The 26,926-nt window shown below is 39.4% G+C and overlaps 1 protein-coding gene across 1 annotated transcript in view; it reads right to left on the bottom strand.

The window, feature by feature from the left end:
* LOC134290206 (myb-like protein X) overlaps positions 1-26,926 on the bottom strand; it is a 704,426-nt gene that overhangs the window by 142,330 nt on the left and 535,170 nt on the right. The window contains exon 4 of the mRNA XM_062857276.1: positions 2,947-2,970. The gene's annotated coding sequence lies outside the window, so the exon portion shown is untranslated. The remainder of the gene's footprint in view (positions 1-2,946; positions 2,971-26,926) is intronic.

Genomic DNA, 26,926 nt, shown 5'->3' with positions numbered 1-26,926 from the left:
TTCCTGATGCTGTGCATTCAAGCGCTTGGAGAACTCGTTCATCTCTTCCAGATACTGTTTTTATCTACACCTCCACAGGTCCACTTATTAAGCGCTGTTCCTCAAGCCCTCAAAACGAGATCCCCCACATTCAGAATCAGCACTGTTGCAAAATAGGTTGATACGACGAGCAATAGTTGGTACGTATTCTTTAACCCATTTACACCAGAACTCATCGGCCATCAATTGTGCTAATTCTCACATACTCTGTAGGCCACTTAGCGGAATTTTAAGGCCGCTCCAGTTACCCAACATAAAATGGATGAATGTGAGTGATGCTTGAAGTTAGAAGATATAGGTGAGAAGCCTCGGGTTAGTGATAAACTCTGCTTCGACTAGAAAAAATATCCAGAGTCTTATCATCTAATTATTTGAGAATCGTTTGCTACTGCTTCATTGACAACCTTGGTCGACCATATCAAACGTTTCCACGACCCGCCAATGTGGGGTGCCACCAGAGGAATGAACAACAAAATACTCTTGGGTCGACCGGGAATCAAACCGGTGTCCCTCAGTACTTTCGTTCTTTTTTGCTATTCTAAATCTCTGTAACATGTACAGATATTGCTGTTGCTTTCGACTTGATGTCTTCTCAACAAGACTTCGTGGCTTTGCTATTACGATTTTTGGTTGGTATGACGGATATGACAATGGTAACAATCGATGATACGCTAATCGATGATACGATGCTGCCGAGGAAGAACAGCAACCATTCGGCATACTATGTGTGTGTGTATGATGCACAATGTTAGTGGCACCCCTCCAGCAGCTCCTTTTAGGATTCCACAGGAATTCCATCTGCAATTCATCCAGGAATTCCATCATAGTTTCCTCAAATTTATTCCAGGACTCCTCCAGGACTCCTCCAGGAGTTACTTCTGGGATTCTCAGGGATTTCTTTATGCGATTCTTCCAGGGGATTATTCCTTCCATCTGGGGTTCCTCCAGAAACTCTTGCTAGGACTCCTCTAGGGAGTACTCAAGGGATTCTTCCAGAGTTTTTTTTCAGAATTTCGTTCTGGGATTACCTCAGCAATTTCTCGTGGAATTCCTTCATTAATATCGTCATTTTGCAGAAATTTATATCAGCATTCCACTAAAAATTCCTTCTACGATTCTTCAGGGAGCTCCATCCGACATTCTTCTACGGGTTCCTTCAGAAGATGCATCTAGTTTCTTCCAAGATTTCTGAAAAGGGTCCATCTGGGATATCTTCAGGCAAGGATGACATGCTCGTCAGTGCGAGTGCAAGTTTGCTCGGTTTTAATATGAAAATGAGTTGCACTGCACATTTTCAGCGCGGAATGCCATGCCTGCCTCCTGGAGCACTCCTCAATCCACAAGGAATTCCTTCTGATATTCTCCTGATAGTTTCATATGGTATGTCTTCAGAAGGTTGGAAAATAAAATCCTGGGGGAGACTATTGTAGGGAAATCCTTGCATAGCTGCTGGAGAAATTTCATAAGAAATTGTTGAACGAATTTCCCAAGGAACTCCTGTAGGAATTTGATTAGGAACCCCTAAAGTAATTCCATAATGAATCCTTTAAAAAAAAAATCAAGAATAAATTCCTTCAAATCAATCCTAACTTTACACACACCGTGTGTAACATATGTAAACAAAAAAAACAGATTTTGTCATGAGGCGCTGAGTTTCGTTAAGGACTACTTGTATCACTCACCTTTGGGGATAGTAATTTGTGAAAAAATACCCGGATTTTTCACGTTTCTGAAATGCTTAATGTATGAGTTGCTATGGGAACAGCGAACTTCCCAGTCAACCAGTCATCGTATAAGATGTTGCATAAGATGTTAAAATGGAGGCGATATATATACATTTTACATGCGCCTAAATGGAGGCATGCACGCATACGGCCTTCACTTTATTATCTCATGCAACATCTTATATGATTACTGGTTGTCTGGGTTCCCCTTCGATTTTCTCCGTTTGTTGATTTTGTTGGATACGGTGTTCGGTAAAGTTAGGCTTGAAATACTCTCCTGAGGGAAACCCCTAACGAACTCTGGGAGGATTTCATGATGAAAAATAAACTTCTGGAATTTCAGAAAGATCTGCAAGAATTGCTGCAGGGAAACCACAGAAGATTCCCTCAAAGAGGAATCTAAAAAGGAGTTCCCAAACAAATCCCGGAAGCAGTTTCTGAAAGAATTCCGGAAGGAGTTTTCGGACGTTTCCTGAAAGGAAAGAACTTTCGGAATCCCCGAAAAAGTTCTTAGAGGAATCCCGGCGGAAGGAGTTCCCAGAGAAATCATGGAAGAAAATCCCGGAAGAATCCGGAAGGGATTCCTGAAATAATCCTGGAACCAGTTTTTATGGGAACCATCTTGGAGCAATTCCCGCAGGAATCCAGGAAAGAGTTTTCGAAGCCATCCTGGAAGTAATTTCGTGAACAATATCGGAATGAATTCATGTAGGAATCCCGGAAGAAGTTCTTAAAGGAATGTCAGAGAAAGTTCTTGAAGGTTGTCGAGATGGTTTTCTGGATAGATCTTAGAAATCTCGCAAGAAATTCCTGAAACAATCTCGAAAAGAGCTTCTGTGTATGGAACCCACAAAAGAACACCAGTAAGAATCAACAGTATGGCAGTCATCGAGTGACATAATCTCTGCGTTGGAGTAACTAGTAGTGAACGTTGCGTTTCTTAAGAAATATGTAAAAGAAGAACGTGGTGGGAGTTCCCATCGTATCAAGGACCAGGACTCCTTAAAGCAATGCTTATGATATAACTATTTTCATAAGCGTCGAATCACTTCGTGGACTACGACAAAAAATTTCAACATATACTCTTGCGAGATTGGAAGCTCCAAAGCCATCTCGTATCTTTTACCTTTTACTTTTTAGAAGTTATTCTTGATTTCAAGATCTCTCCGGATGTTTTACTCACCTTTTTTTAATAATCCACATAGATCTGAAAAGAAAATAAAACAAATCATTAATGTTGTAACGTATTTAAATTTGAATAGTGTTTCCACTGGCTGTACGTCAAAATGAATGTGTATAAAAACCTTCTTACAAGAAAAACTACCTTAAAGTGTCTCAATTCAATGCAGCTGTTGGCCACTATCCAACATCCATCACCACAAAACGTCTCCTTTGGTTTTCTTCTTACACACAGAAAAGAAACCCCCAATCAAAACCCCTGGAAGAAGAATTTCCGCATCATTCTTCCATTTATCAACGGCTCAATGTCAAACCCGCAATGGTATACTACTGGGCACGTAATAAGAAGTTTCTCTTTCACTATGGCCAGACAAAACTTTCCCTCCACAGTCCACACGCACCAGAACTACCCCCTGGTCCTTCCTAACACATCCCAAAGAAAACTTTTCCAATGGTCGAGTCAAGTACAAGACACTGAAGACGACCTTACAGTTGAGGTCGAAATACGTATCTGTCAAAGGATGCAAATTCTTAGTGGAATTCAAAGGAACCGTACTTAACCCGATTTTCTTTTATTTACAGATATTCCCCTAACAAGCCCAGGTTAATCATCATTTTCCAATGGTTTCCCATTCAGTCGATTCACTGGTGTGTGAACTCTCGGGACGTCTCTGAACTCCCATTCTGGCCGCCATCATATCGGTCCGAGCCGAGATGGTCCGATTTTCTTGCAGCAAGTTTCTGCTTCGATTTCTTTCGCATTAATTTTCCTCGACCAGATCTCAGAACACATAGGAAAGGGGGAGGAAGGGTCAAAACTTTTGATTGGAGTCCAGCCGAGAAAATGACATTGCACACACGACATGGTGCCGCCAGCATGTCGTCCCCATCTGTTGGACGACGGGAACAACGACCGTGTCGTCCTTGCATGGTGTGTATAGTTTTGCGTTAAAGTCGTCGTCGTCGGTTTCAATCAAGCAGAGGTGAGATCTGTTCTTAAAAATCAATGGTTCTTCTGGAGAAGTTTTGGGGCGTTTTTGGCCAACGACGACGGGTTGTGAAGTGGAAAGTGGTGGGAGCAGCGTTTTGGAAATTTTCCAGCAAACTTTGGTCATTTCCTGCTTTGGACACGGCTGGTGCAGTAGCAGATGAACGAAACCACCGACGACGACCAATCAGATCACTATTGTCTCCCTTCCCCCATTAGATTGGCAACAAACGAATGGCCGTGAAGTTAACCTTTTGGACATTGGCGTAGAGAGGAAATTTTCTGAAGGTGAATACATAGTGGAAAAACTTGTAATTAGAAGGCACCAAACGTTACCAATTGACAAATTAAAAGACGAAATTTGTGAAAAAAACGCGTTTTGGTGGGATTAGAACTCACGACTCCGTATTCGCTAGACCAGCGCTTTTACCAACTAAGCCACTGAACAAGTAATGATTCTGCGGATTAGAAAGCTATACTGACTCCGAAGCCGCACCGTGAACACTCCTATTTCACTAGCAAATACAGAGTCGTGGGTTCAAATCCCACCAGAACGCTTTTTTTTTTTCACAAATTTCATGTCTCAATTTGTCAATCAGCAACATTTCGTGCCTTCTAATTACAAGTTTTTCCAGTATGTTTCAGTCATACCAGCAAATCTGGTAAAATGCCAGTAAAATGGGCAATATGTGCCATTGTGAGTACATAGTCTCAGCTAAAAGTGGGACAACTCATTTCCAATGAGATGTTCCACTTTTAACGCTATTAAGAAAAATTTCTCGGTGTATATAACGTTCATGATAAAATGGTTCACTCAAATTATAAACACTTAAAGCTAGTGGCATGCGCAAGAAGAGACGAACCAGCCAAGGGCTGAAAGTCTCTTAAATAAAGACAAATCAATCAATCAATCAATCAGCATGCGCAACAACAAAAAAATAAGGATCGGATCTCGTGTGGTGGTTAAACTTCCGTAACTCGCGTGGTTGGCCACCTCCGTCAGCACTACGCTAACGCTGAGTACAAAAAGCGAGATTTTTTCAATGTGTTGTACAAAATACAACAGCGCGATCGCTCGAGGGTTAAAGCCCGTGTTACGCCGAGAATCTGGGATTGAAACCCACTTCCCACATACTCACGAAATGGGTTCCGAAATAAACTAATATCGTCAAAATATTAGTAAGTGTGCACTACTAGGCCATGTTTAAAAGTTTGAACCAAGAATGTAGATACCATCCTCAATGTGTAATTTAGAAATTTCAAACTTATTCATGCCAATAAATGCGCCGCTTGATAACTGGACTGAGCTCCCGGAGTCGAAGGCTATTATAATATTTTGTTTTGTTTACTGATTTGCATAATGTGAGGTTAAATTTCGTTTATTTTTGACAGATAACTGCTTTTTAACTGGACCAAAGTCCAGTTATCGAGCGACCAGTCAACCTTCCAGGACGCGCGCCATCAAGCAACCGAAACTGTACCGCGCTCGCGCTGTATACGAAAAGCGAGGTTTTTTGGTAGTGTTGTACTTTTTACAACAGCGCGCGCGCTGAAGGGTTAAAAAGCAGTCCAGTTAAACAGCAGTCAGTTATCGAGCGGATGCTGTATAATAAACCGAAAATCGCCGGATACATGGATGTGTATTTTATGGTGAGCTAATTCCATAATATTTCTAATATTTCCTCTTCAAATAAAAAAATTAAAAAACGTCTTAAGGTTGTTTTGTTTTCAAAAGTAATTTTTAACTGAAGCCAGTTTTTTTTATCAAGTATTTTTTCAACAAACATTGCAATAAAGAAATTCTAACTAATATCCGAGATAAACTTTCCATGATATTTGTCGGGAGAATCTGAGAGGAAAACTTGAAAATGCCTAAACATGCTTTTGGCGACATTTTTGCACGTATTTCCGAGAAGCATAATGTCAAGTTTCGGAGAATACTTCGAATAAATGTTGATAATTTTTTAAAGAAAATTCCTGGAAAAATAAGATACAAGTTTTGATTTTTTTAATTGAAAGAAATTCTTGGACCTTCGACAAGGATCCTGAGATTTTCCCTATTCAAATATTCCTGCAACAGATCTAAGGATTTCACTAAATTTCTGAAATAGAACTAAAACATTTTTCGCAAATTTATCAGAAATTATCCTTAGAAAATCAGGCTTGAAAACAACCTCCGTAAATTTTACAGGTACAACTAAAGTAAAATAGAATAAGTAAAAAAAACTCTCTGACTTCACAGTTTTATCGGAAATAGTATACAGTGTGGTCGAAATTCAAAATTCTCTCATTTGTGCCGTATCTTTCCGACCATTCCATGTTTACCTTAACTTAATAAAAAAAATCATGTCTTGCTTTAAAAGTAACATCTTGTAAAGTTTTTTTTTTTTTCTTTTTTTATCACAGTTTTTAACGAAATATGAATGCATGTAATTTTTGGTGTCTCAATTTTCTGGTGAACTCATAGAGAACCACATGACGTAGCTCCTAAGAACTTCAAGCAGATAGCTCAAGTGTTCTTTGAAGAAGTTTTAATACTACTCCAGAGCACTGCCGAACACTCTGATGAAGTTACAGTTAAAGTTAAGGTTAAATTACAGTTTAAAGCTCATACAACATTCTTCCAGAATTCCTAAAGATTTTTTGTAGGAGAATTTATTGGAAAAAATCGAAAATGTCACTTACAACATGGCTCTCTATTGCTTAAAATTAAAAAAAAAAATAGTTTGTCGCAAAATATGTTATTTTTCCATTAGGCAGCTAAAAAAATCCTGGAAAACTTAACGTACTCTCCAAAAGAGTTTCCAGTAGAATATTGAAAACATGTCTTAAGGACAAGGTATTTGGAGTACATTGCTCAAAATTTCTAAAGCACCGTTTTTTAGAACCGTTGAACGGATTTGGATTAAAATGCATCACGCTGTTGACAACCACTGAACAATTAGCGTGATGCATTTTCATCCAAATCCGTACAACGGTTCTAAAAAACGGTGCTCTAGAAATTTTGAGCTATGTACTCCAAATACCTTGTCCTTAAAACAATCGAAAAAGTTTTCAATTTTTTGATAATATAATTTAAATGCCAATTCCCCGTAACGTGGGTAGATCACCTTATAATGGTGCGTTACGGCGTAAGATCTACCATAACAAATTTTGATCTTGTATTTTCTTAGCTTTGTTAATTTAAATGCAGAAAAAATCCAAGATCACAATTTGCTCTACTTTTTTTTTCTTTTACATGTTATGTTTTTCATTGTTAATAAACCATCTCTTTCAGGAGGATCCAGGTAATTTGTAATTATGTTACTGTTGTGAGCCTATCACCATTTAAAAATCTATAATTTTACTTTTTATTTTAGAATTGGAATCAAACACCCAACAAGGAATTAGGAAAGGAACCAGGCATCAACCAAAAATATTGCGTGCACCTGAATGTTGACCAAACGTTTCCTTTGAACTTTACCCTTTCACTAACATCCAAATTCCCGTGACGCCTAGGCCTGAAAGAATGTAGAGGTCTCTATGTACTTTCATAGGTGTCCAACTAATCTTCCTTCCCCATCCCTCAGCTGTCGCAAGGACGTGGCCAGGACAGCACTCGACCGTTGGAGGATTGCGTCAATCTTGTCTAAGAGTCAGAGATTAGTCCCAAATCTTTGTGCTTTGATAACGGACAGGAAAGATGCAACCCTCATAACAGCGATCCAGAGCTGTACCACCTACGAATTTGTGCGACTTGCTAAATGCTAATGCTAATGCTAATGCTAATATAATTTAAATGCCAATTCAAATCGCATTAAATTTTGTGATTATCTGGAAAACTTTAATGAAGGCTTGTAAATTTAGCGAATGAGTGAGACAATCTACATTTTTTTTTCAATTTAGTAATCTACTTCAAATTCTAATCAAATTCTATTCACATTTCTTTTTATTTATTTATCTTTTTTTTTTTTTTGATAAGTGAAAAAAGCATTTTTTTGTGAAATTTTAATTGAAAATGTTTTTTTGTAAATATGAAAGCTATGTTCCACCAGGAGGAGATACCTTAATCCATACTCTTCATGTGTACGAAAACCATTACTTCGTTGTTCAATGAAAAATCAAAAACCAAAATATGAGGGATAGCTTCTAGTTTCGCCTGAAGATTAAAAATTTCTTCAGTAATCCTTCAAAAGAAAGCGCCTGCAATTTGTTAAAATTTTCTCATGAAAGCTGCCTGATATTTCAGCTCTAATTATGTCTAAAAACCATACATAAACCTCTCATTTACACGACTTTTGGAAAAAAAAAGGTTCATCCCACATTGATGCTAAACATATGTATTTGCAGTGGTGGGTAATTGTTCCTTAAAATATGTAAAAAATGCCCAATAAATGTCTACCTCAAAGCATACATCGATATCTAACAAAAAAACTCAAAGTATAATATCAATAATTGAGGGGTCCAGAATCAAAGTGGCCATTTTGTCGATTTTGAGGTGGGCATATCAAAAAATTCTTCAGATTTTAAGATCTCGGGAACTTTTTTATGATTAATTTTACGATGACGAGAAAAAATACAATAAATCGTAGAAAATTGGGGCGATTTTAAAACTCCATAAATTTTGTAAAGAATGAAAAATTGAAAAAAAAAACTTTAAGCCTCATTTACTCGAAAGTGAGTTTTAGCCACTTACACCCGTTTGCTTTAACCCCCTCAATTCAAGACAAATCTTATTATTTTAAAAAATGGCTGGATAATTTTATTTTTAGCCCAAACAAACATTTCTAAGTTTTTGGTGAAATCTCCCGGTTTTCCAAATATGGTCAGTTGGTCGATAGTCTTCATCATTTATTTTATGCTATTGCCTGACACTTTGATTTATACAAAATACTGAAGTATTTTGCAAAAGAAAGTCAAAGGTCATCCCTCCAAGACGAGGCCATTTCTAAAAGAAGGGCAAAATTTCTGTAATTCCCCTAGACTTTTATTCTCCAGTATTCTTTGACGAATAATTTCAAAGTAAAAATCCCCACTGCATTGCCTCGAATTTGTATTTGTAGACTACTTTGCGTGGAAAATATGGTATTTTCCTAGTATTTCGAGCGATATAAAATATGAGTGTAATAAAAACATCACTGGTGTTGTTCAAATAAATCCACTAAACTACTACGATAAATTCAAAGTTAAAAAACTACATGTCATTGGTTTAAAATTTGGCTTATTGGTTTTTTGTGTATAAATGTGGTATTTTCGTACATTTTTTTGATAAAACAAAAAAATAGTGTAATATAAACTTCAAAATGTTATCAAAATCATGTCCAGGACAATCTATTGGAAATTTAAGGCCATAAAACTACATGTTTGGCCTTTAAATTTTGGTTTATTGACTATTTTGTATGAAAATTTTGAATTTTTTGTAATTTTTTGAGTAAAATAAATTAAGATTGTTATAAAAACGTGACTACTGCTCATCAAATATATCCAGTACTCTTTCACAAAAATTTCAAGGAAAAAAAACAATGCATTGTAAGCCATTTTTATTTGTTACCCACTTTATGGAATTTTCGTAGTTTTCCGGGTAAAACAAAATAAGAGTGTAATGAGAACATTTTCATTGTTCATCAAAAATGTCCAGTACAATCCTACGAATAGTTTAAGATAAAAAAAACTATTTGTCATCGCTTTGAATTTTGATTTATTGCTTATTTTATGTGAAAAATATGGTATTTTAGTAGTTTTTTCTGTACGGTAAAATATCAGTGTACTGAAAAATCACTTATTTTGCATAAATATGTGCACTCCGGCTGTACGCGTGATTTATGTTCAAAAAACCATATGTTATCGTTTTAGTTTTTATTTTATTGATCAAAATGTGCAAAAAATGCGCCCTTAAAAAAAGTAGGAAGTGCCTTTTGCTTTATAACTTTGGGTAGACGCGTCTATTTTAAATTCTTTAAAATGGACACTGTTCTTGAAACCTGTCCGGTTCCATCGCAAAAAAAATTTTTAAAATCGGTTGAAAAACGGCCGAGAAATGCCTCATCAAAGTTGGACTTCCGACTTTTTTTGGACCTTTGGTAGTTTAAGTGTTAAGATTTCATGATTATTTTTAAAATATTTTTATTTTATTTTTTTTCATACAATTTTTTTTTGAAGACGTGGACACCGTCTTCAACCAGAGGCTGTTCAGACTGAATGAAACTTAACTCTAGAAAAGGGACACACGTTTCATCGCCCGGAGCGGGAATCGAACCCTCAACCCCATAGCATGGTGTGATTAGAAGCTTGGTGACCCTAACCGCATAACTACGAGGCTCCACAAAGGCGGCACTTCTGAATTTCACAGAACCACATCGTTCAACGGCTCCAATTTCATGATTTTTTTTATCTAGGAGATAATAGTCATAGCGCCAACCCAGACAACCAGTAATCGTATAAGATGTTGCATAAAATGATAAGGTGGAAGCCATATGCGTGCATGCCTCCATTTAAGCGCATGTAAAATGTACGCATATGGCCTCCTCTTTAACATCTTATGGAACATCTAATACGATCACTGGTTGACTGGGAATGATCAAAAATGGTTCTGGTTAATTCCGGATTTTCCGGAACCGGTTCCGGTAAGGACCCAAAGGGGACACTTTTTGAATTTCACAGAACCATACCGTTCGACGGCTCAAAATTCATGATTTTTCATCTGAATGTCTATAGGCATACTGCCGATGTCCAAAAAAGGATCTGACAACTTTCGGATATTCCGGAACTGGTTCCGGATGGACCCAAATGGGACACTTTCTGAAATTCACAGAACCACATCGCTTGATGGCTCAAATTTCATGATTTTTCATCTGGATGTCAATAGGCATAGCGCCAATGTCCAACAATGGATCTTGTCATTTCCGGATATTCCTGGAGCCGGTTCCGGTAGGGACCCAAAAGGGACACTTTCTAATTTTCACAGAGCCTCATCGATCAGTGCTTCAAATTTTAATATTTTTTTCTCACCAATAGTCATAGCGCCAATGATCAAAAATGGTTTTGGTCACTTCCGGATATTCCGGAACCGGTTCCGGTAGGAACCCAAAGGGGACACTTTCTGAATTTCACAGAACCACATCGTTCGATGGCTCAAATTTCATGATTTTTCATCTGGATGTCAATAGGCATAGTGTCGGTGACGGACCATGGATCTGACCACTTCCGGACATTCCGGAACCGGTTCCGGTAGGAATTAAAAGGGGACACTACTGAACCACATCGTTCGACGGCTCAAATTTCATGACTTCTTATCAAGAAGCCAAAAGTCATAGCGCCAATGATCAAAAATGGTTTTGGTCACTTCCGAATATTCCGGTACCGCTTCCGGTAGGGACCCAGAGGGGACACTTTCTGAATTTCACAGAGCCACATCGTTTAATGGCTCAAATTTCATGGTTGCCGGATATTCCTGGAAACGGTTCTGGTAGGGACCCAAAGGGGACACTTTCTGAATTCCACAGAACCTCATCGATCAGTGCTTCAAATTTTATGACTTTTTTTTTATCTAGAAGCCAATAGTCATAGCGCCAATGGCCAAAAATGGTTGTGGTCACTTTCGGATGTTCCGGAACCGGTTTCGGTAGGGACCCAAAGGGGACCCTTTCTGAATTTCACAGAACCACATCGTTCGACAGCCCAAATTTCATGACTTCTTATCAAGAAGCCAATAGTCATAGCGCCAATGACCAAAAGGGTTCTGGTCACATCCGGATGTTCCGTAACCGGTTCCGGTAAGGACCCAAAGAGGACACTATTAGAAATTCACGGAACCCCCTCGTTCGATGGCTCAAAATGCATTTCTAGAAGCTAATAGTTGTAGAGCCAATGGTCAAATTCTGGCCTCTTCCGAATATTCCAGAAACCAAGGATGTTTTCGATTAATTTGCAATCGTGTGACCCATTTGCCTTCAACTCAGTTGAGAAGCCCTCTATTAAAATGTAATTTTCATTAAACTTGGGGCCGCAAGACGGTGAGGATTAGGTTTTTTTCTGACAATTTTCACCAAGGATGGCATTATCCAAGTATTCTAACTATGATTGCTCAAGCATTTACAAATGGTATTTCTGCACGAATGCTCGGAGAAATCCCAGCAGCATTCCAACAGCAATTTCAGCAGAAATTCGCAAACGAATCTGAAGAGGATTTCCAGTAAGAATACGAAGAGATATTCATAGAAGGATCTTTAGAGAAATTCAGAAGGAATCCCCAGCCAAAACTTTAAGAGAGGTAATCTTGGAGAAATTGTTGGATTAATTCCAAGAGAAATTTCTGGAGGAATTCTTGGGAAAATCTCTGGAGGTACCACTTGAGGATTTTTTGGAGAAAATTCCAGCAGACATTCTTGGGGAATTTCCAAGCGGAATTATTGTTGAAATATTTTGGAAAATGCCTGTAAAAATCACAGAAAGAACTTGCCTATAAGAAGTACTGAAGGCATTCTAAGAGAAATCCGCGTAGAAATTCCAAGGAGAACTCTTGAAGGAATCCATGGAGAAATCTTTGGAAAAATCCTTTTGACATTTCTTCATAAATGCCTGATGGGAAATTCTTTATGGGATTTCTTCTCCAGAGGCTTTTTCAAGTATTCCTATACAAAACCGTTCTGTCATTACTCCAGGCATTCACGAAGAATGCCTGCAAGCATTCCACCAGAAACCCCGCAGGAGCTTCTACAAAAATATCTCTAGAAAATGTAAGACCATTTCGTGAATCTCTGCCATGTATTTTCGAAAATTAAAAAAAAAAAAAAGAACAACACGTTACAGTCGTTTTTTTTTTGGGATCCATAAAAGCACAGCAATCGCTCCTCTTGGGATTCGACTAGCTGCTTTTTAAGCAAAAACATCCTCCAGGAACTTTTAGGAACCGATGAATCAGTTGCGATCTCTGATACCATTTTTTTTTTTTTTTGAAGAAATTCATGATGTATTCTGCGCAATGATTGTCTTTCATAATTTATCCAAAAATATTTTTTAAAACTTCTACGAAAAATTGTTTTCCACTTCGAACAGACATTCCTCAAAGAGTTTCGGATAAATGCTTTACTCATATCAATCTCAAAAGATAGCCTGTTTTCTGGCAAACACTACATACCAGTTATTTTCTTATATTTTCATATATGTCACATAGAACCATAATGAATAAGATTTGACCTCTTGCATCAGAGAGGCTATGTCTGCTACGCTTATGCTGTCGAGGACAAGAACATGCACCCGCCTCTAAAATAACTACAAAATTTTTGGGTTCGATTTCAAAACCAGATCAGAAATCAATAAGCAATTACGCGCCCAACCAATGAGAGCAGGGGTTCAACTTAAAGTTTGAAGTTTTTTCTGCTTCGACATCACAACCTTGCATACATATCCAGAAGCTGAGACAGAGAGAGGCACGACTGAATTCAATTGTTAGCTTCTGGTGCCAGCCAGTAGTGTCGCTTGCTAATGCATACAGGAAAACTGCTGCTGCTTGCAGACCGAGCTCAATCTCGATGCTCGGCAGTTTGAGGCCGTACCTCCTGGGTAGGTACTACCCAAGGACAAGGGTGGAGCGCCAGACGGGGCTGTTATAGAAAACTTTAATCGGCTTGCGGTTTTCGGGGGAGGCAAATAGTGCACCGTAATCGATAATTTACGCTCTCTTCGCAGTTGCGGCATGTAGTACGAATCGAAATTGCTGCTGACTGGGCTGGGACGAAAGTTGAGAATTAGTTTCGATTCGGTGCCCTTGTTCGTCGAACTGTCTGGGGTGCGGTTGACTCCGATTGGCAGGTTGCATAATTTAGGTTGGCAGCAATAGATTGAATTTGTACCTAGTCTCATTGGGGAGTTTGATTGTTGGGGAAAGAGAAGGACATAATAGGCTTTTGATTGAGTGGTCTTGTTTGGGACACAAAGTTCTTGTAGTGGATATTGATTCAGTGCGTGAGACAAACAGTTTATACCGAATGAATTTCGCAACGGTTTTCAGGATTTTAAAAATATATGTGCTTCTTCCAAATTTTCAACCCAACATTAGCAGTTAAAGGTGAAAAATGGATTTAAGCTTATCGTTTGAAAGGTGGAAGGAGGGTTTCAAGGAACATCTGAATAATGTGTAGAACAGAGACAGAAAATCAAATGACTTGGATGACTTGAAAGTGGAACTGAGCATGATAGCGTTTACTTAGACAGTAGTGCCACGATAGACGAAAATATCTTCGAGGTGATGGACAATGGCTTGTTAACCATTTTCCTTTTACATTCATATCTTCTGCTAATAACACATTAATTCTATTTTCGCACAAACCAAGGTCCGGCAACCGGACCCTCCCAATACCCGGCTATCTCTCAATTGCCACCCATTATCTTCGAAACAGACAACTTCCGAACCTTGTTTGCTCATAATTTGCCATCCGGAGCGGGCCCCGATATCAATTACCGCCGGCAGCAGGCCGACGTCCCAAATCAAATCGCAGTCAAATAAACTCCACGAATTTATCCGCACCCTTGACCGGACCCAACGACCGGCATCAAGCCGTCGTCCGTCGGACGTTGTTGGCTAAAAAGAGCTATCTTCGCATCAAAGACTCGCAAAAAAAGACACAGACACCATGTTATACGTATGTCGAGTCGACCGGGTATCGATTTCGCTTGCGTGTGCAGCTGGTAGCCATAGCCAAGCCGGTAACACCAAAGAGAAGAGCAAACTGGCCGGTCAGTAGTGGCCCAACAAACCCGATCTAATCTAATTAAAACGAACCGGCTTATGGTTGGATTCGTCTACAGGCCGCTCGTCCGAGGGTCGGTGATGGATAAAGATCCGATCAAAACAGTATTGATTCCCCGTTACCTTTCTATGCGGATTATATCCACCTTTATGTAGGTAGGTATACCTAGATATATGGCTGACTGCTTTCTAATCGAAGCAACAAAAGCCATTCAGGTTCCCATTCAGAGCCCGACCGTCAGCCATTCGACACAAAGGTCAAAGATAAAGGCTTATAGGGGGGTAGATTGGAAGGTTGCTTGGGGGAAGACCATGAGCCACCATGGCTTCCATATCAACCGATGACTCGGTGATGTGATGTGGTGATTCAGTTCGATGAAGATGAGGCAACCTCAGCCAGCCCTAACGACGAAGATCAACGAAAACGAAAGTCAATCGCGCACTGCTGTGAGGAAAATTGAGATGAATATGTTTCCAATACTGGGCAGCATCAGCAGTTTCGCTTTCAACGCTAGGCGATAGAGATCAAATTCGACAAACAGCCACTTCATACATTCTGTTTCCGATTCCGACCGTCAGTGTCAGTCGTCCCGTCAATATGGGGATGATGGGGGCTGCCTGAGAGGGGGGGGGAGGTCGTTATGATGATACTTTTTTCCTTTCTTTCTTCGAGATTTGAAGATAGACGGTGTGTTGACAGTCGTGACAGCTGGGAAGAAAGGTTGTGTAGGTGGTATGCACCGTGAAAGGGTTTTCATTCGAAGCGATGAATGATGATTGGGATTAACAATGCTGTTTGGGTAATGGTGAGTTGCGAGTTTGATGAGCACGGAAACATCACAGGTAAATAAAAAAACTAACAAATTATAAAATTGAGAAATGTTCCATGGAAACAAATTCTCCTCTTCCTCATCAGCTGTCTCATTGTTCCGTGAAAAAGGAATAGACTTAAAGTGGAGAATAGAATGAAAGAATAAAAGTGCTCCGAGATTTCTCAAATTCGGTAGCAGCGATCTTAACCAAAAATAATTAGACCCATAATTTATTGTTTCGCCAATAGGGTGGTCCAAAAAACGACACTTCTCATTTCAAATTTTATATGCAAAATTGATTAAAATATCAGTTTTTTAATGATTTTGACCATGACTACAACAACTATATTTTTATTTTTATTTTTTTAACGGAGTTTTACTATTTTTTCATGGAATATAAAAAAAGGAATGTTTTCAGCTGCATTTTTTTTTTAATTTTAAGTTTTGTGCTCATATACGTATGGTAATACCATACGTCTATAGTTTCGTTGGTGAGCCATACCCAAACCCGGTGTAACCAACTAGTGCCAAAACCCCAGAGACCCTTTTTTAGAAAAAAAAACAGCTAATTGAAGAATCGAATTCAACCGTTTGAGACATTCCGGTTAAGACAGACCGATGCCCGTTGTGGAGAGAAATCTACCGTTTAGCTACCGACTTTCTATGTTTTGTGAAAATAATTTTAACTTGTCGTCTTGATAACGAACCCTGAAGAAGTCCCCATCCCGGGTCGAAACGTAGACGAAGATAACAAAGTAGTCGACGCAAAATGTATGACTGAGAAGCCGTAAATCCACGTGATACGAAATTCCAGTCGAACTCCCCATCGTCATAAAATAAAATTACATTATCAATTTGAAACCGATCTTGCAAATTTAAGAATAATATCCATATGTTTTTTTTTGTTCCATTGTTTCGCTCCAATTGTACTTTCACAAGGAGCACTGCCCATAACTGCATATTTGTAACAATTGCAGTTTTTGACAATATTGGGATTCATCTCCAAATTATCAGTACTTTCATCCACCCAAATGAACTTGACAAGTTTGTTCTACAAAATATGAAATAAATACCAAGTCATTTTGTCTCATTATCAAATATTCACGAATGTAACCGCATAACAGTCACACTGAGAATACACACTGGCTACATAGCGTACCGCCAATCATATGTTGGTCTAATTATTTTTACAAATCTTCGCCCTGCATAGAAGAATAGCTGTAGAAGATTTCATTGCTAAAGGATTAATTTATGGCAAATTCTTGAAATTTCAATCCTTTCCCATAATAACGCAAGATGCAAACTTTGAGCTCCATTTTCTCCAATGCCTACTTTTGACGAATGTGACTGTTATGCAGTTATGGGCAGAGCACTTCTTCTCTCAACATGAGATAAACTTCCTTTCAGATATTTTCTTTTTTTTCGCTCACATTTGTGTAAAAATATATTCTTTTTGATATTGGAAGAGTGGAGGAGCCTTTTATGTATTAAAAATGCTTTAGATTTTTCCTTTGTAAATTCTGAGCGCCTTCATTAATTTCATAAAAGTTACCTGTGTCAATTCACAAACATTGAGTAATGATATCCTTTATAATATTTTCAATTGCTTCTCATGAATATAACTCATCATAAACCACCTATGTGATTATTACGATTTTCGGGACTCAATACAAATACAAAGTCCATAAATAACTTGGCATATAAATAGGGATTCCATCAGAAAAAAAAATTAAATAAAAATTCCAGGGATTCTTTCAGATGTCTTCATATTTTTTTTCTAGATATCTCATTTGAAATTCTTCCAGAATACCGAAGCAGTCAGTGAACTTTAACGTGATGCGACGAACAGAAATAGGACAATATTGCGAAGGAATTAAATACACAATGACAAAAAAACAGAACTCTATAAGTAAGTGGTAAACAAAAATAAATGTAAAAACGAAACAAATTACATAAACTATTTTAATTCCTTCAACAATTTGTTTTGAAAATTCTTCAGGGATTTTTTCAGAAATTCCTCCAGTGAGCCTTCCATGAAGTATTAAAAAAAATCTGCCTAGAATTCCTTCTGAGACTTTTTTGAGAATTTTTTAAAGAATTGTTCCAGAGATTTATTAGGCAAATCCATGAAATCATTTACGAATTTCTCTGGAGGTACCTTGAGATTCATTGAGAAACTAAGAACTTAAAAAGAACTGTTTCATAAATCCTTCCATGGAATCTTTCAAAATTGTTCAATAGACTCCTTAAGAAAATCTTCCAGATATTTCTTTCAGAAAATCTTACATGGATAACGTCAGAAAGTTTTCCTGGTATACTTTCATAAAATTATCCTTGCATTCCACAGGAATTATTCAATGGATTTTTGTTTCAGAAAATTTCCCTGAGAATCTTTTCGTAAATTCCACTAGCAATTTCTTTCAGAGAATCAATTTGAATTCTTCAAAAAATCTCCCAAAGTATTCTTTGAAATATATTTCACGAATGCTTTTATGATTTTTTAAGATAATCAGGCAGGGATTCATAAAAAATCATCAAAGTTTTTTTTTCCTTAGAATTTCTTCCAAAGCTTCCTTCAAATTTTTTTCCAGACAACAACAAGCCCAGGTTAATCATCATTAGACATTTTTTGTTTTTGTTATCTAAAGTGCAGTTTTGGATTCCTTTAAAAAGTACCTTTGTATATCTTCTGAAAATACTCCATGAATAACATAAAAACTTTTAGGGATTGATTTAACATATCTTTCCAGCGAATTTTTAAGAAATTTCTCCAGGGTTTCCTACAGATATGCCCTTAAGGTCCTTTTTAGGATTTCGTACAAGTATTTTTTTCACAAACTCCTCCGTAGATTTCCTCAGAAATTTTTCCGGAAGTGTCCGCAGGAACGTCTTCAGAGATTCACCTATAAAATTCAGCAATATTTTCTCCAAGGATTCTTGTGTTATTACTTCCAGTAATTCTAGCAGGAAAACTTCCAGGGTTTCCTGAAAAAATCATACAGAGTTTATTTCAGAAGTTCCAGTAGTATTCTTTCGTATATTTCTCCTCCTGCATTTCCTTAAAGGATACCAATAGGGCTTTTACCACAGATTCGAAAATTCATCCAGAAATAATTCCTATGAATTTCAACTGTAATCCTAAGGGATATTTCTCAAAAGATTTGTTGAATACCTCCAGGATTGTTTTTAACATATATTGAAAGATTTTTCCAGGAACTCTTCTAAAGTTTCTCAATGAACTCGCTTGGAGTTCTAACATTATTTCCCAAGAAGTCTCATCCAGAAATTTTTCCAAAAATTCCTTCCACGATTCCTCCAGAAATTGCCCTGGGATTTCCTTAAAATCTCTTTCTGGGATTTCTTCACCAGGATTTCTACTTCCAGTATTTTCAAAATGTCTTCAGGATTCTAGTCAGGGAGTTCTGCGAAGGTTTGTACATGGACTTTTTATTATAAAATTTTGCTCATAAAATCTTGTGGGAATTTCTCTAAGAGCCACTGTATGCATTATTTAGGAAATTTCTACAGAGGTTCCTGCAGAAATTCCTACAAATGCTCTATTTGAAATTGCCCCAGTGATTCCGTCAGACATATATCTCCTGGAATTCCCTCAAAGATTACTTGAGAATTTTTTCAGTTGTTCTTACAGAAATTGCACAGAAAATTGAAAAATGTTTAGAATTACTGAAGGAATCCTAATAGAAGAGAACAATCCAGAAGATACCTGTGAAGATTCCAAAAAGTAATTCTTGAAATATTTCTGAAAGGATTCCTGGACTTATATCCCTGAAGCAACTTCTGAAAAAATCACTGGAGGAATTCCTGGGAATAATCCTTGGGGAATATCTGAAGGAATTCTCTGAGATATATCTGATGGAATTCTTGAAAAAAAAAAACATGAGAAACTTCTAGATGAATTCTAGAAATGATTGCAAGGAAAAAATTCATTGATGGATTTCTGATAAAATTGATGGAAAAATTTCTTAAGGAATTTATGGAGTAGGTTTCGAGGTAAATTTTCTGAAGAGATTCCATACAGACACTTTTGAGAAGCTTCTAAAGGTATCTCCAGTGAAATTTCTTAAGCAATGCATGAAAAACCTTCCAGAGATATCTCGAAGAAATGCTACGAAGATGATTTTGTACAATTTCTCAAAATATTAAAGGAAGTCCTGCAATAATTTTTGAAAACCAAAGTCCTGGAAGAATTCTTCAAAGAATAACTGAGGAAATTTCTGAACCAAAGGATTTTTTCAGGAAACTTCAAAGGAATACCCAAAATAACTGAAAAGCCCTCTCGTCAGGTACTCCTAGAATTATTACTTAAAAACAATCCTGAGGAGTGCTAAGGAATAATGCTCTAAGAAAACTGCTGAAAAAAAAAAGAAATTCTGCCTTGAATGCCTTCGGAGATTTTTTTGATATTTCCTTGAAAAATTCTTCCATATACATATTCCTAAATTTATGGTTTCCTTTGGAATTTCCTCCAATTTTTTTTAGAGATTACCGCAGAAATTAATGTAAGTACTCCTTTATCAAATCTTCCTTGGATTCCTTCCAAAATTATCTCATGTTTATTTTTCCTTTTTTTTTCTAGAATTTGCCTCTTAAGCATTCACCAGAAACTTCTCCTAGAATTCCTTAAAAAAAAGCTTCCACAGGTCCACAGATTCTGTCAGAAAATTAAAATTTCGAAATTTCTCCAAGAATGTCTGTAAAAAATCTTTCACATTCTTTTTCAGAAGTTTTTTCAATGTTTTTTTCAGAAATTGTTCTTGGGATTCAGAAATTGTTCCTGGAGATTTCTATAAAAAACATTATGGGATTCCTTCATAAATTTATCCAAGGATTCCCATGAAAAATCAATCGTCTTCTAAATCCTTCCAAAATTGTTTCAGAATTTACAGAATTTACAACATTTCTCCAAAACTTTCTCCAATATTTCCTTCATGTATAAATTTCAGAATTTCTCCATGGATTTTGCAGTAATTGTTTCAGATGTTTCCAAAGATAAATGTTTTCAGAAGTTCTTATAGAAATTGCACAAAAAAACTGGAAGAATTCTAGAAAGAATCTTTGAAGGAACTTCAACGGAAGTCTATCTCCTAGGATTCCGACTGGAATCCTCCCAGGATTCCGACTGGAATCCTCCCAGGATTCCGACTGGAATCCATCCAGGATTCCGACTGGAATCCTCCCAGGATTCCGACTGGAATCCTCCCAGGATTCCGACTGGAATCCATCCAGGATTCCGACTGGAATCCTCCCAGGATTCCGACTGGAATCCTCCCAGGATTCCGACTGGAATCCTCCCAGGATTCCGACTGGAATCCTCCCAGGATTCCGACTGGAATCCTCCCAGGATTCCGACTGGAATCCTCCCAGGATTCCGACTGGAATCCTCCCAGGATTCCGACTGGAATCCTCCCAGGATTCCGTCTGGAATCCTCCCAGGATTCCGTCTGGAATCCTCCCAGGTTTCCGTCTGGAATCCTCTCAGGATTCCGTCTGGAATCCTCCCAGGATTCCGTCTGGAATCCTCCCAGGATTCCGTCTGGAATCCTCCCAGGATTCCGTCTGGAACCCTCCCAGGATTCCGTCTGGAATCCTCCCAGGATTCCGTCTGGAATCCTCCCAGGATTCCGACTGAAATCCTCCCAGGATTCCGACTGGAATCCTCTCAGGATTCCGACTGAAATCCTCTCAGGATTCCGACTGGAATCCTCCCAGGATTCCGTCTGGAATCCTCCCAGGATTCCGTCTGGAATCCTCCCAGGATTCCGACTGGAATCCTCCCAGGATTCCGTCTGGAATCCTCCCAAGATTCCGTTTGGAATCCTCTCAGGATTCCGTCTGGAATCCTCCCAGGATTCCGTCTAGAATCCTCACAGGATTCCGTCTGGAATCCTCCCAGGATTCCGTCTGGAATCCTCCCAGGATTCCGTCTGGAATCCTCCCAGGATTCCGTCTGGAATCCTCGCAGGATTCCGTCTGGAATCCTCCCAGGATTCCATCTGGAATCCTCCCAGGATTCCGTCTGGAATCCTCTCAGGATTCCGTCTGGAATCCTCTCAGGATTCCGTCTGGAATCCTCCCAGGATTCCGTCTGGAATCCTCCCAGGATTCCGTCTGGAATCCTCCCAGGATTCCGTCTGGAATCCTCCCAGGATTCCGTCTGGAATCCTCCCAGGATTCCGTCTGGAATCCTCCCAGGATTCCGTCTGGAATCCTCCCAGGATTCCGTCTGGAATCCTCCCAGGATTCCGTCTGGAATCCTCCCAGGATTCCGTCTGGAATCCTCCCAGGATTCCGTCTGGAATCCTCCCAGGATTCCGTCTGGAATCCTCCCAGGATTCCGTCTGGAATCCTCCCAGGATTCCGTCTGGAATCCTCCCAGGATTCCGTCTGGAATCCTCCCAGGATTCCGTCTGGAATCCTCCCAGGATTCCGTCTGGAATCCTCCCAGGATTCCGTCTGGAATCCTCCCAGGATTCCGTCTGGAATCCTCCCAGGATTCCGTCTGGAATCCTCCCAGGATTCCGTCTGGAATCCTCCCAGGATTCCGTCTGGAATCCTCCCAGGATTCCGTCTGGAATCCTCCCAGGATTCCGTCTGGAATCCTCCAAAGATTTCGTCTAGAATCCTCCCTGGATTTCGTCTGGAATCCTCCCAGGATTCCGTCTAGAATCCTCCCAGGATTCCGTCTGGAATCTTTCCAGGATGCCGTCTGGAATCCTCCCAGGATTCCATCGGGAATCATCACAGGATTCCGTCTGGAATCCTCCCAGGATTCCATCGGGAATCATCACAGGATTCCGTCTGAAATCCTCCCAGGATTCCGTCTGGAATCCTCCCAGGATTCCGTCTGGAATCCTCCCAGGATTCCGTCTGGAATCCTCTCAGGATTCCGTCTGGAATATCCCAGGATTCCGTCCGCATTTTAAGACGTTCCAAAGGGTTTCTACTTCTGTCTAACTTCAGAAAGTCCTACACTCGCCAAATCACTCTCGACCTCATCAGCTATTTTATCTACTATGCCCCACGTCGTCTTGTCCGGATATTTTTTGCGAACACCAACTTTGCACGTCTGCTATCCGGCATTCTTGCAACATGCCCGGCCCACCTTATACTTCTTTGGCTAGAATTTGTCGCAGAGCGCAGTTATCTCGTGGTTCATTAATTTTTTGCCAAACACCATACTCCAACACAACACCGAAGTCGATAAAGCCGGATTTAAAACTTCCAAACCGGTTTTAACTTTTCAGTTTAAAAAATCGTACCAAAAACAAAACGCCATTTCATCTAATTTATTGCAACTTATTTTTCTATAAGGATGAGTATCATTTCAATTTAGGCTCTGCATTACGATTGATTATGCAAGACACTTGTCAACAAACTTCCTTTCAGTTGCACACATAGGTATTGCGTTAATTGCATTGATTAATCTCATTGCCATTTGCATAGCGTAGGCCCCCTATTAAACCAACGTCGTAATACATACCCAACGCAAAAAAATCTACACCCCAGTAGACAAACTGGTTTTCACGCATGTTAAATCGATTAGCGCACTACCTGTTCCCACCAGAGCAAAAACCACTCGACAAGGATGCAATCTCTCCACCGGTCCACATATACCGGTCGTCATCATCGTCATCTTCTCTTCACACCAAGGTGGCCGTCCGGGTCCGATGATGCATACGTGATTATTATCGATGCACACCACGCTTCATGGACCTCTGTACCATGGCGGCGGCGCGGATTGTGTTGTGTTTTATGTAGGTTTGACGCGACGACTAGGCTCGAACATGTGCAACATGTTAAATTGCGTAAATAAAAATCGAAAGTGAAATTCTTATCACATCGCGTATCCTGTCAGGTCTGGGGGCCCGTCGATCATATTTCTGAGGTTCCCTTCACCTTTTGTTGCTTGAACAAGAGGTGTTAGATTGATTTACATGAGTCAATGTCGAAAACCATGGTTGAACAAGCGGGTTAGACAGTTGATGAACCATGACTTATCCGTTTGCAATCACGGAGTGCCTTGTGTTCAAACTTCCGAAAACAATCAATAAAAAGCCTGGAAATTGGGTTTTGCTCGGTGATGCGAAACCAATCAACAACAAACCGTGCCAAATCAGGCCAATTGTCACCTTCGAACAGCAGCGGGTAACGAACCGAGCAAACCCAGGAAAACGCCCAAACAACGTCACCTCTATGGCAATTTATCACACACAGAGAGCTGTCTCCGCCTTCAATTAGTGAACCTCCGGCTGTCGGGCAATCAGCACAACAGCTAACAAACCTCTGATTTATGGTGCGAAAGAGCAGAAAAAAAGCTGCATAGTTGGTCACGACTGGGCGAACTTCATTCAAAACAAATCAAAGCGTCCAAACAGCCGAAATATCGAAATACAACCCTTTCGATTCTAACACCCTGGGTACGTACGAAGCTATACACTAAACTGTTGCCAAAAGGTGTCACATAAATTGCGACAGCAATTGCAACATGAACATCCCGCTTCTGACATACAGTAGCGGTAAATGCATTAGATAAATTCTAAAATGCATTCAGATTTTTCTAAAAAAGAATCATATTTTTACAACCTTTACCTTTTTTCTACTTTTTGGCTATTGACAGAAACAGAGCCTGTGTCTAAGTTTGGTACTCTTTGAGTATTTCCACTGTTATTAACCGAAACTTTTCATTGCCGATTGACGATTTTTTGCATTCGTATATCTACATAGGAAGATACTGTATATCCAAGAGAAGTGGATGGAATTTACATAATCCTTCGAAAAATATTCTTTTTGCATCAATATATTGATAAATCGAAAAATGTGTTGACAACTACTGCAACTACAAAATGTGCTAACCCGTCACGAAACTGAAACAGTACGAGGATGATAGCAAACGTATTTAAACCCACTCCGTAGATATCGCTCAAAGCAAAAAAATATGCAAAACGAGTGCAACGGTATTGTCGCCACAAAAAAATGCAAAATCGGGTCGCCGCTCACCATTGCAAAAAATCAGCAATGCTTTGCAAAATATTTTCACCTTTCTCACCGAGGGCGGAAAAAGGTCCATTCGATGTAGAATCGAATACGTATGATAGTGAACCCAATAACGGTCGACGACGATGACGACGGTGCAGATGCGTCAGCAAATACGGAGCAAACGAACGCCAACGGTGGGAAAACCTGTCCACCGGCAATTGCAGGTACCTCCAATACCGCGTCGACTACAAGGGTCGGTCTATTGAATTGACGATGACATGGATGGTTCGTAGAATGTTTACAAATTTCGGTAATTACACTTGAACCTTTTTTATGCAAGTTATGTTTATGCACTTTTAATGTATACACCTTTTTATCCCCTGTATAGAAAGAGTAAACCTTTGTCAACGGTGGCCAGGGGGCGTTAATAGGGGACAGCAAAGAGGTTGCAGAAGCGATTCATAGGGTAGCATGAGGTCTCAGGGGCGTTTAAAGGGACCCCAATGGCATCTCAATGGGTCTCAAGGGATTCCAGGGGGCTTCAGGCGATCTTTGGGGTGCTTCAGAGTTTCCCAGGTGCGCTTCAGGAGGTCTTAGGGGCTTTTCGACGGGTTTGAGAGGCGTTACTGAGGCGTTGAAGTCGCGGAGGGTTTCAGGTGCGTTACATGGAGTCCGAGGGGATTCTAGGAAGATTCCGGAGGCATTTCCAAAAAAAATCAAAACATTTTCGGTGGGTATCAGAGGGTCTATGGAGGCACTTTTGAGGGTTTTGAAGAGTCTCAGGTGCGTTACATGGGGTCCGACGGGGTTTTAGGGGGACTTCGGAGGCATTTCAGGAAGTTTCAGACGATTTTCGGCGTGTTTCAGAAGCAGTACACAGTCGTTTATGGGGATTTCGGGGGGACTCAGTTACATGGGTCCGGGGGAAATTTTGGAGTTATTTCAGGAAGTTTCAAAGAATTTTTAGAGACTCCTTCACGGAAACTCTTGAAACTCCTTCATAATCCTATTGAAATGCCAATGAAACCTCTTTGAACACCCTTTAATGTTTCTGAAACCCACCTGGTATGACCCCGACTTGAAATGCTTCAAAACGCCTCTGAAACTTCCGTAATCTCATTCAGACGCTCTTGAAATCATCAAAGTAAATTTGAAATGCCCCTGAAATCCCTTGTAGAGCTTTTAAAGGGTTCCAGAAACCCCCTGGAACGAGCCTGCAAACCCCTTTGAAATGCTCCTAAAATGCTAAAAAAACGCTCTTTTAAAACACCTACAAACACTCTTAAAACGTTCCTGAAAGCCCTTGAACGACACTGAAATGCCTTGAACACCCCTGAAATCCCTTGTAACGCCTTGTAAAAGCTCTTGAAACTCTGCTGAATCGCATTAAAAGCCCCTGGAACGTCCCTAAAACCCCCTTAATACTTTGAAATGCCCCTGAAATCCCCGTGACCCCATTGAAACGACAACGAAACCTGATGCAACGCTCTTAAAGGGCTCCGGAAATCCCCTGAAACGCCCCAAAGCCCCTTGGAACTCATTTTTTTGGACTCTCTAGGAGCTTACTGGAAAACCCCTTGGCCACATCTCAAATGCCCAGGAGCAAAACCTGTACTCGCAACTAGATTTCTTCAATAACGCCCTGACCCTTGCCCTGACATAACCTAGTTCATGCACAAAACTCCCTCTTTGTATGCCCAGCCAATGTCATAAAAAGAGGTTCCAGTGTATTAATATTTTCCAATGACATGGTTCCGGGTCATTTAGCCGAATACCGTTTGGCCGAAAAAAAAATGAACGACGAAGTTATGTCCCTGTTCTTCGCATCAGTATAATTCAAAAGAACAGCCTTCTGTTTCAAAGAAGGAAAAATCTTTGATAAAATTTTGGTAGTTTCTCTATATGGCAAAACTAGAAAAAATAGCATATGATTAAAAGAAGAAAATATTTCTGATGGTCATATTGGCCGGCAGTTAGAGTGTCAGAAACTACTCCGATTCTTCATGATTCGGCCAAATGGCATGTTTGGACATTCAGTATTTTTTGCAATCCTAAATAAACTACCTTGCACTATTTAATCGCTCATGGATAACTTTTCTTAAAAATCGCCCTAAACTCGACCCGTAACACTAGTTCACAAAATAAAAACAAAAGTCATGAACTTTTATCAACAAGCAAAATTGTTCAAGCATAATCAAGTGTTGATTTTGAAACCGTGATTGTGTTCGTATAGAACAGGTTCCAAATAATAGCTAAAAATCGAGTTTTGTATTGTTTAAAAAAAAGTCAATTTACTTAGATTAAAATATATTGCATTGCAGTGAACCTATCTCTAGTTTTCCAGCATAAAAAAAATGCTGAGTGCAGTATATTTCGATTATCAGAATACAGCTTACAGGAGGAAAGGGGACGGGCCAAGTGTTGAACCCAGGATCTGCATATGAACCAGAAGCGTTATGAC

The sequence above is a fragment of the Aedes albopictus genome, chromosome 3 (genome assembly GCF_035046485.1).
Source record: "Aedes albopictus strain Foshan chromosome 3, AalbF5, whole genome shotgun sequence".
NCBI lineage: Eukaryota > Metazoa > Arthropoda > Insecta > Diptera > Culicidae > Aedes > Aedes albopictus.
Note: the sequence above shows the minus strand (reverse complement) of the source record. Positions and strands in the feature narration are given on the sequence as shown.